Source organism: Mesoplodon densirostris, chromosome 2, assembly GCF_025265405.1.
Source record: "Mesoplodon densirostris isolate mMesDen1 chromosome 2, mMesDen1 primary haplotype, whole genome shotgun sequence".
Classification (NCBI taxonomy): Eukaryota; Metazoa; Chordata; class Mammalia; order Artiodactyla; family Ziphiidae; genus Mesoplodon; species Mesoplodon densirostris.
In genome coordinates this window covers 25,609,380-25,619,734 of record NC_082662.1, presented here as the reverse complement: position 1 = coordinate 25,619,734, position 10,355 = coordinate 25,609,380, and the positions used below count along the sequence as shown (strand labels likewise).

The 10,355-nt window shown below is 37.9% G+C and overlaps 1 pseudogene; it reads right to left on the bottom strand.

Annotated features, from left to right (window-relative positions):
- Positions 1-7,293: 7,293 nt before the first annotated feature.
- LOC132478458 (60S ribosomal protein L7-like) lies at positions 7,294-8,025 on the bottom strand (annotated as a pseudogene).
- Between the last annotated feature and the right edge of the window lie 2,330 nt (positions 8,026-10,355).

Here is a 10,355-nt window from a genome sequence, read left to right as displayed (position 1 = left end):
CTTTCACTAGTTGCAGCAAGCGGGGGGCTACTCTTCCTTGCGGTTCGTGGGTTTCTCATTGTGGTGGCTTCTCTTGTTGAGGATCACGGGCTCTAGGGCACACGGGCTTCAGTAGTTGTGATTTGCAGGCTCTAGAGCGCAGGCTTTAGTTGTGGCGCCTGGGCTTAGTTGCTCTGCGGCATGTGGGATCTTCCGGGACCAGGACTCGAACCCATGTCCCCTGCATTGGCAGGCAGACTCCTATCCACTGAGCCACCAGGGAAGCCCCTGTACCACATCTTCTTTATCCATTCATCTGTCAATGGACATTTAGGTTGCTTCCATGTCCTGGTTATTGTAAATAGTGCTGCAATGAACACTGGGGGTGCATGTATCCTTTCCAATTGTGTTTTTCTCTGGATATATGCCCAGGAGTGGAACTGCTGGGTCATATCATAGCTCTATTTTTAGTTTTTTAAGGGAGCTCCATACTTTTCTCTATAATGGCTGCACCAATTTACATTGCTACCAACAGTGTAGGAGGGTTCCCTTTTCTCCACACCCCCTCCAGCATTTGCTATTTGTAGTTGATGATGGCCATTCTAATAGATGTGAGGTGATACCTCATAGTAGTTTTGATTTGCATTTCTCTAATATTAGAGAAATAAATAAAATAAAATGTGCCTCTTGTTCAGCTGTATCTCTTCTTTGGAGAAATGTCTATTTAGACCTTTGGCCCATTTTTTGATTGGGTTGTTTGGGGACTGTGTTTCTTACTTAAAAAAATTTTTTTTCCATAACAGTATGCTTCAAAGATCCATTCCTAGTGCTCTGTGTACCAAAGCCTAACACTCCATTGAGTGCGTCTGCCCCATTTCATCCTTCCCTTCCCCCAGTGATGGACACTTGGTGCCTTATCATCTCTGAAAACACAAGCAAGGCCATGATGAACATTCTTGTACAAGTTCTGTTAGGACCATTGTAAACATTTCTTTGGAATATAAGATAGGAAGTGAATTGATGTATCATAGGATGTGCTTATCTTTAATCTGATCAAGTTCAGATATTTTGATCCCTAAAATGGCTACAGACCTGAGGGATCCTATATGCCTCTGTCCTTGACAACATTCAGATCATCTGGCTTTTTACTTTTTGCTACTCTAATAGTATGAAGTGACATCTCACCATGGTTCTAATTTGCATTTTTCTGATGACTAATAAGCTTGAGCATCTCTTTATTTGCTTGTTAGCCTTTCACTTTAACTTTTCTGTAAATTGTCTGCTCATATATCCTTTGCCAATGCTAATTTGCAGGAATTCTAGTTTGTTTAGTCATTGTCAGTTTTAATTATTACAAATATCTTCTTCCACTCTGTATTCCATCTTTAAACTCTGTCCATTATATCATGCTTTGAATAGAAATCCTTAATTTTTTTTTTTTTTTTTTTTTTTGCGGTATGCGGGCCTCTCACTGCTGTGACCTCTCCTGTTGCGGAGCACATGCTCCGGACGTGCACGCTCAGTGGCCATGGCTCACGGGCCAGCTGCTCCGTGGCATGTGGGATCTTCCCGGACCGGGGCACGAACCCACATCCCCTGCATCGGCAGGTGGACTCTCAACAACAACACCACCAGGGAAGCCCCAGAAATCCTTAATTTTAATGTGATCAAAATAGTTTGTGCTTTTGATTTAAACTTTATTTAAGGAATACTTAACGACTCCTAGGTGAAATAGATTCTCCTTTTAACTCAAGACTTTTGCCTTTCACATTCAGGTCTTTATTCCATTTTGAGCCTACCTTTGTATATCATGTTTACTGTGAGTCAGTTTTCCCAACTCCACGTACAAAATAAACCACCCCCTCCACATTGATTGTGGTACCACCTTTTTTGTATACTAAGTTCTCATATCTGCCTGGACTTTATTTCATTGGTCTGTTTGTTCGTGAACAAAAATATGTTCAATATATTTTATTCCTATGGTTTTGTAGTGTATTTTAGTATCTGATAAGGTTAGTCTCCCTTCTTCACAAAGCCTTTTCAAGGTGGAACTTTACTTGTAGATCTTTAATCTAGAATTATTTTTGAGATTGCAATTAATCTGTAGATTATTGGGGAGAGTTGACATCTATATAATTTTGAGTTATTCCACCTAAAACATGTCTCTTCAGTCTTTTTTCTTTCCTTACAGCATTGGCCAGACCTACAGTAACATGTTAAACAATAGTGGTGATTGGGCATCCTGGTCTTGTCCCTAGTCTAAAAGGAACACACTAAGAAGCCTCAATTAAATGTAATATTTGCTGTAAGTTTTTGGTATAAAATCTTTACAAGTTGAGGTTGCTGAGTTTAAAAAAGTATTGTAATAATAAGGTGAAATTTATAAAGTGCCCTTTTTCCACCATCAATTGAAATAATCTTGTGTTTTTCATCATTATCTATTAATATAAAATTACATCAGTAGGGCTTCCTTGGTGGTGCAGTGGTTAAGAATCCTCCTGCCAATGCAGGGGACACGGGTTCGAGCCCTGGTCTGGGAAGATGCCACATGCTGTGGAGCAACTAAGCCCATGCACCACAACTACTGAGCTTGGGCTCTAGAGCCCATGAGCCACAACTACTAAGCCCGCGTGCCACAACTGCTGAAGCCCACGTGCCTAGAGCCTGTGCTCTGCAACAAGAGAAGCCACCGCAATGAGAAACCCTCGCACCACAACGAAGAGTAGCCCCCACCCACCGCAACTAGAGAAAAGCTCTCACGCAGCAATGAAGAGCCAAAGCAGCCAAAAATAAATAAATAAATAAATAAATAAAATTACATCAATAGATTTAAAAAATATTGACTCATGCTTTTTTCTGTGGAGTTAATCCTACTTGATCAAGATGTTTTGTTTTATTTTTTATTTTTGGCTGTGTTGCATGGCTTACGGGATATTAGTTCCCTGACCAGGGATTGAACCTGGGCCTTTGGCAGTGAAAGCATGGAGTCCTAACCACTGGACCACCAGGGAATTCCCAAGATGTATTATTTTTTATTATAATTATAGGCAACCTTTATTGAACACTATGTGACAAGCACAGTTCTAGCTACTTAATATTTTTTTGCATTTAATCCTCATGACAACCCTTTGAGGTAGGCATATTATACCCATTTGTCAGATGGGGAAACTGAAGCACAGGGAAGTTAAATGATTTGCTGAAGTTCACTCAGGAAGGGGTGGAACAAGGGGTGTAGCAGGCAGCCTGGCTCTAGAATCCACACTCTTAATTGCTACACTATAGTGTCTAATTTTTATTTGCTTAACTAATATTTTATTTACATATTTGTGTTTCCATTTATAAGTGAAAATAGTTTGTACTTTTGAGACATGATTCACATACCATGAAATTCACCCTTTTAAAGTATGCATTTCGGTGGGTTTTAGTAGTCACAAGGTTTTGCAACCATCACTATACTATTTAATTCCAGATTTCCATCACCCCAAAGAGAAACCTTGAACCCATGAGGAGTTACTCCTATTCTCCCTTTCTCCAGCCCCTGGCAACTACTTGTCTAGTTTCTATTTCTATGGATTTGCCTAGTCAATGTTTCATATAAATGGAAACATACAATATATGGCTTTCTGTGGCTTCTCTTATTTAGCATAATGTTTTCAAGGTCATCCACATTGTATCAGAACTTCATTCATTTTTATAGTTGAATCATATCCCATTGTATGGATAAACCACATTTTGTTTATTCATTCATCAAATGAACACCTGTTACCACTTTGTGGCTATTAATAGTATCGCTGTGAACATTTGAGTATGATTTTTTGTGTGAACATATGTTTTCAATTCTTTTGAGTATATAACTTGGAGTGGAATTGAAGGTCATATGGCATGCTATGTTTAATTTTGAGGAACTTACCTTAATCCAAGTTTGGAATCAAGGTTAAACATGTGCTTCTACTTCTTACTAAAATGGCAAAATGTCATGAGCTGCTGCTTCTTCCCCCAAGCAACCCCTGAAGAGACTGTAGCTGAAACAGATACAGAAGATAAGGAACCAAAAGAAAAGGGACAGGGCTTCCCTGGTGGTTCAGTGGTTGAGAGTCCGCCTGCCGATGCAGGGGACACGGGTTCGTGCCCCGGTCTGGGAGGCTCCCACAGGCCGCGGAGTGGCTGGACCCGTGAGCCATGGCCGCTGAGCCTGCGTGTCCGGAGCCTGTGCTCCGCAACGGGAGAGGCCGCAACAGTGAGAGGCCCGCGTACCGTTAAAAAAAAAAAAAAAAAAAAAGCAAAATTCATGAGGCCATGGAAGAGAAAAAAAAGGACATTTCTGGTAAATTTTAACCAAAAGTAAATTGTAAAGATATATTTATGTCAGAAGAAAAATAAACTTTAAGACAAAAAGCATCATTGGGGATAAAGAGGATCACTATATAATTCAGTTCACAAATAACATATAAAAATTTTAAACATGTATGGTCCTAAGAAGATGGCATAAACATATACAAAGCCAGCATTAATATAGACTATATGGAGAAACTGCTAAATTCACCATCATATGGGAGGATTTCAATACATCTTTCCCAATTAATGATAGGTCAAGAAGACAAAAATAAAAAATAAAAAAATCAGCAGAGTTCAAGAAGATTTGAACAATATGATTAACCAACTCTTCCTAATGGACATATGTAGAATAATGCATTCAACTATTAGAGAATTTATATATTTTTCTCAAGTTCTTTGAACTTATACAAAAATTATGTCACAAGTGTTGGTGAGAATGTGGAGAAATATGAACTCTCAGACACTGCTGGTGGGAATGTAAAATGGTTCAGACAGTTTGGAAAACAGTCTGCCAGTTTCTCAAACAAGGAACATAAACAGAGTTCCCATGTAACCAACCAATTTCACTCCTAGGTATACACACAAGAGAAATGAAAACGTATCTCCACACAGAAACAGCCAAAAGGTGGAAACAACCCAAATACCCATTAATAGACAAATGGGTAAACAAAATATGGTATATCCATACAATGGAAGGACTTTATTTTGCCATAAAAGGAATAAAGTACTGATACATACTACATTTTGGATGAACCTTAAAAATATTTTGCTAAATGAAAGAAGCCAGTCACAAAAGACCATGTATGATATGATTCCAATCATATAAAAGTCCTGACTATGGAAATCTATAGAGAAGAAAGTAGACTAGTTGTTGCTTAGGACTGGGGATAAGGAAAATGGGAGTCAGGAGGATGATAGCTAACGGTACACGTTCCTTTTGAGGTAATGAAAATGCTCTAAAATTGACTGTGATGATGGTTACAGATATCAGTGAATACACTTAAAAGCATTGAACTGTACATTTTCAATGGGTGAATTGTATGTTGTGTGAATTTTTTTTGGTAGCTACATAATATTTTATTTGATTGTTTCTAATTTTTTGCTATACAAAAAAATGTTTCAGTGAATAACTGTACCTATACTATTTTACATATGTGCAAATATTTCTGTAGAATAAAATGTTAGATTGGAATTGCTAATTCCAAGAATATGTTATGAATCTGTTATTCTTATAGATGTTGTCCAATTATATTCTATTAGAGGCTGTGATAAGTTATAGCTCCATCAGTGATTTATGAGAGTGCTGAGTTTTTCACAGTTTAATCAACACAGTGTATTATCAAACTTTTGGTTTTTTATTTATCTGACAAGTATGGTATGTAAATTTTATCTCAGAGCTGTTAGCTAGCCATAAAGCAAGTCTCAACAGATTTAAATAAGTATCATAAAAACATAACACGGGGGTGGGTGGTGGTGATGTGATGAATTGGGAGATTGGGATTGGCATATGTACACTAATATGTATAAAATAGATAACTAAGAACCTGCTGTATAAAAATAAATAAATAAAATAAAATTCAAAGCAAAACAAAAAACAGAGTTAACACAAGTAGGATGTTTTATTAATATTATTTCCCCAATAAGTATATTTTGTGGTCATTTATTTTAATTTACACAATATCTTAGATTCTGGATATTGGGTGGATATTAAGTATCATTTTATAAACTGTACATCTTACAGTATAAATCAGTCATAATATTTAGAACTTTAGTACATAACTTCAAAAATAAGAGAATAAAGATTTCAAGAGGGCACAAATTTGATGCAATGAGGTAAAAGTTATCAAGAAATAATATGCTGGGACTTCCCTTGTGGCGCAGTGGTTAAGAATCTGTCTGCCAATGCAGGGGACATGGGTTCGAGCCCTGGTCTGGGAGGATCCCACATGCCATGGAGCAACTAAGCCCGTGAGCCACAACTACTGAGCCTGTGCTCTAGAGCCCGCGAGCCACAACTACTGTAGCCCGCGCACCTAGAGCCCGTCCTCTGCAACAAGAGAAGCCACTGCAATGAGAAGCCCACGCACCGCAAGGAAGAGTAGCCCCCACTGGCTGCAACTAGAGAAAGCCCACGCACAGCAACAAAGACTCACCGGAGCCAAAAATAAATAAATAAATTCATTAAAAAAAAAAAGAAAGATAATATGCTACCTGTTCTTATTAATTTGGTTTAGTCGAAACTTCTTTTTGAAAAATTACAGCAAGGGTGATACCAATTAAAAACCATTTAAAGGGCTTCCCTGGTGGCGCAGTGGTTGAGAGTCCGCCTGCCGATGCAGGGGATGTGGGTTCGTGCCCCGGTCCGGGAAGATCCCACATGCCGCGGAGCGGCTGGGCCCGTGAGCCATGGCCGCTGAGCCTGCGCGTCCGGAGCCTGTGCTCCTCAACGGGAGAGGCCACAACAGTGAGAGGCCCACGTACTGCAAAAAAAAAGAAAACACAACACTATTGTTAGAAGTTATTCGAAGATAATAAAAGTTAAATTAAAAAATTAAAGTTAAATAAAAGTTAAAACAAATATATTTAGAAATTTAAAAAGAAACAAATAAATCATGAGTCAAAGAAGAAATCACATTGGAAATAGAAAAATACATAGAACTAAGTTATTATAAAGATATTACATTTAACATTTGTAGGATGCAGAGAAAATAGAGTCTCAAGGGAAATGTATGGCTTTAAATGTTTGTATCAGAAAATAATAAAAGATAAAATTAATGAACTAAATGTAAAAGAAAAAAATTGAAAGAATAAACCTAGAAACATAGACATAAGGATGTAATAACCAAAATAATTAATGGTAGAAATCAATGAAAAAGACCCAAAGTAAAAAAATTGTTTGCAGTTGTTTGCTTTTCAATTTGAAATCAGTCACTTTTTATTAACTGACTGGATTATAAAAATAATCATGGTATAGACACCTTAGTTCATCCTTCTAATAAGCCTGTTCATCTGGTCTTCTCTGTTGCCAGCAACTCCACCTTCCAAAATGGGTGGTCTTTTTCTTCATTCTGCCTGTCAGAGAAGATAATTTGAAGGGCTGGAGGAAGTTGTTTGCTTCTTTGAAGTGTTTTCCAACCGTATAAATCTCATGAATCAGATCCTCCATTCAGATGATTCCAAATATACCAAGACATCAAGCAATCAATGTGTTAACATGTCAGGGCAATTCACTTCTTGTTGGTTTTGCCATAACTCACATTTGTAGATCAATTCATTTACTGACTTCAGATTCTGGTACCCCCAGGCAATACATGGTTCCACAATCCTCACAGTGTTAACTGAAGCCTTGTTGAGCTCAAAGAAGGTGCTATTGAAGATCCTGCGAAGGCAAAGATCCTAAAACTCCTTGCAGACCTTTGAGCTCATACCACTGATACTGATGACAAATGCCAATTTGGGTTTCTCAGGTAGATAGAAGTTGCCAGCTTTTCCTGTCATCCTAGCCATTCAAATCTCAGTCTGTACATCTGCCTATATTCCTCATGATAGTACTTAGCTTTTTTGTAAGGTAAGCTTCCTCCTTGCATTTCAAAGCATTTTTTTGGGCAAACTTCTTTTTTAGATGCTTGATCAGCAGCTCTGTGAAATTCCTTCACTCTTAAGGGCTTCTGACACAGCAGGAAGCTTTTTCTCCTTCTCTGCACCCTCCATGGTTCCAGATGGAAAAGAGGAAGAAAAAATGTTTTTCTTTTAAAAAAACGAACAGAGTAAACACATCTCTTGTGAGATTTAATGAGAATAGAAAGAAAAGCACAAATAAATAATATTATAAACAATAAAGGGGCTATAACTACAGAGAAAACTTAGATTTAAAAGATATTAAGAGAAAACTGTTGTAAACTTATGCCAATAAATTTCCAAATTTATATGAAATGAACAACTTCCTGGCAAATATAACAATTAAAATTGACTTAAGAAAAACCCCAATGGCAAGTAATCTTGTAATGATTAAAATTATTCTCTTGAGAATTTATCCCAGAGAAATGAAAATTATGTTCACAAAACAAAACATCTGTACACAATTGTTTATAGCAGTTTTGCTTGTAATAGCCAAAAACTGGAAACAAGCAAAATGTCCTTCAATGGTTGAATTCAATGGTTCAGCAATACCACTGAATACTAGTTAATTCAGCAATGAAAAAGAGCAGTGATACATGCAACAACATGGATAGAACCGAAGGGAATTATGCTGAGTGAAAAAAGCCAACCTCGAATGGTTACATACTGTATGATTCTACTAATATAATATATATATATTTTAAATTCTTCATTAAATCTATTTATTTATTTTTGGCCGCATGGGGTCTTAGTTGCGGCACGCAGGCTTCTCTCTAGTTCTGGCGTGTGGGTTTTCTCTTCTCTAGTTGTGGTGTGCTGGCTCCAGGGTGTGTGGGCTCTGTAGTTGTGGCGTGCAGGCTCTCAAGTTGAGGTGCACAAGCTCAGTAGTTGCAGTGGGTGGCCTTAGTTGCCCTGTGGTGTAGGGATCTTAGTTCCCTGACCAGGGATCAAAAGAGTGTCCCCTGAATTGTAAGGAGGATTCTTTAACACTGGACCACCAGGAAAGTCCCAATATAACATTCTTGAAATAACAAAATTACAGAGATGAAGAACAGATTAGTGGTAGCCAGCAGTTAGAAAAGGGGTGGGGGTAGGAGTGGTTATAGCTGTAAAGGGGGAGTAGACGGATCTTTGTGGTGATGAATATTTTTGTACCTTTATTGTGGTGGTGGTTACACCAGTTCACACATGTGATAATATTGTATAAAAGTGTACACCAACGGGGCTTCCCTGGTGGTGCAGTGGATGAGAGTCCGCCTGCCGATGCAGGGGACATGGGTTCCTGTCCCGGTCCGGGAAGATCCCACATGCCACGGAGCGGCTGGGCCCATGCGCCATGGCCACTGAACCTGCGCGTCCGGAGCCTGTGCTCGGCAACGGGAGAGGCCACAACAGTGAGAGGCCCGCATACCGCAAAAAAAAGAAGAAAAAAAAAAAAGTGTACACCCATACACCCAGAAATGAGTGCATGTAAAACTGGTAAAATCTGAATAAGCCATGTGGGTTGCTCCAAGGCCAATCTTCTGGTTTTGATATTGTACTATAGTTATGCAAGATGTTACCATTAGGGAAAACTGGGTATGAAGGGTAAAGAGGATCTTCCAGTACATTTTTTTGCAACTTCCTGTGAATCTATCATTATTTCATAATGAAAGGTTTTTAAACATTGGAGCAGTAAACAACTTCCAACAAAGGAAACACCAGGCCCTGATGGCTTTACAGGCAAATTCTGTCAACTTTCAAGCCACAGATTATTCTTATACACAGATCATCTTATACAACCTCTTCCAGAGCACAGAAAAAGAGGGAATACCCACCTCCTGCCAACTTGATGAGGCCAATATAACCTGATACCAAATTCAGATAAAGTTAAAACAGGGAAAAGATATTACAAATACATTTTACTTGTGAATATAGGTGCAAAGATCCTAAACAAAATATTAGTGAATAATATCCGATAATGAATAAAAGAAACAAATACAATGACCAGGTTGGGGTCATCACAGGAATAATATATATACATGTTAGAATATCTATAGATGTCATTTACTGTAATAACAGATTAAGGAGGAAAAAGAAACCCATATGAACATTTTAATAAATGCAGGAAAACGTATTTGACAAAATTGAACATAAATTAGAAATAGAATGGTAACCCAAAGAAAGCACCTATAAAAAACATACAATAAATGTCAACATAAATGTGGAAGCTTTGAAAACATTCCCTTTAAAATTATAAACCTGATACGCATGCCAACTATTGCTATTTCTACTCAACAATGTGATGGAGGCCCTAGCCAGTGCAATAAGAAAATAGTAAGAGATTCATGGCATAACTATTGTAAAGGAAGAGATAAAATTGTCATTATACTCATATGACATGATTATTTTCATTAAAAAACACAATAATCTCTAGACAATTT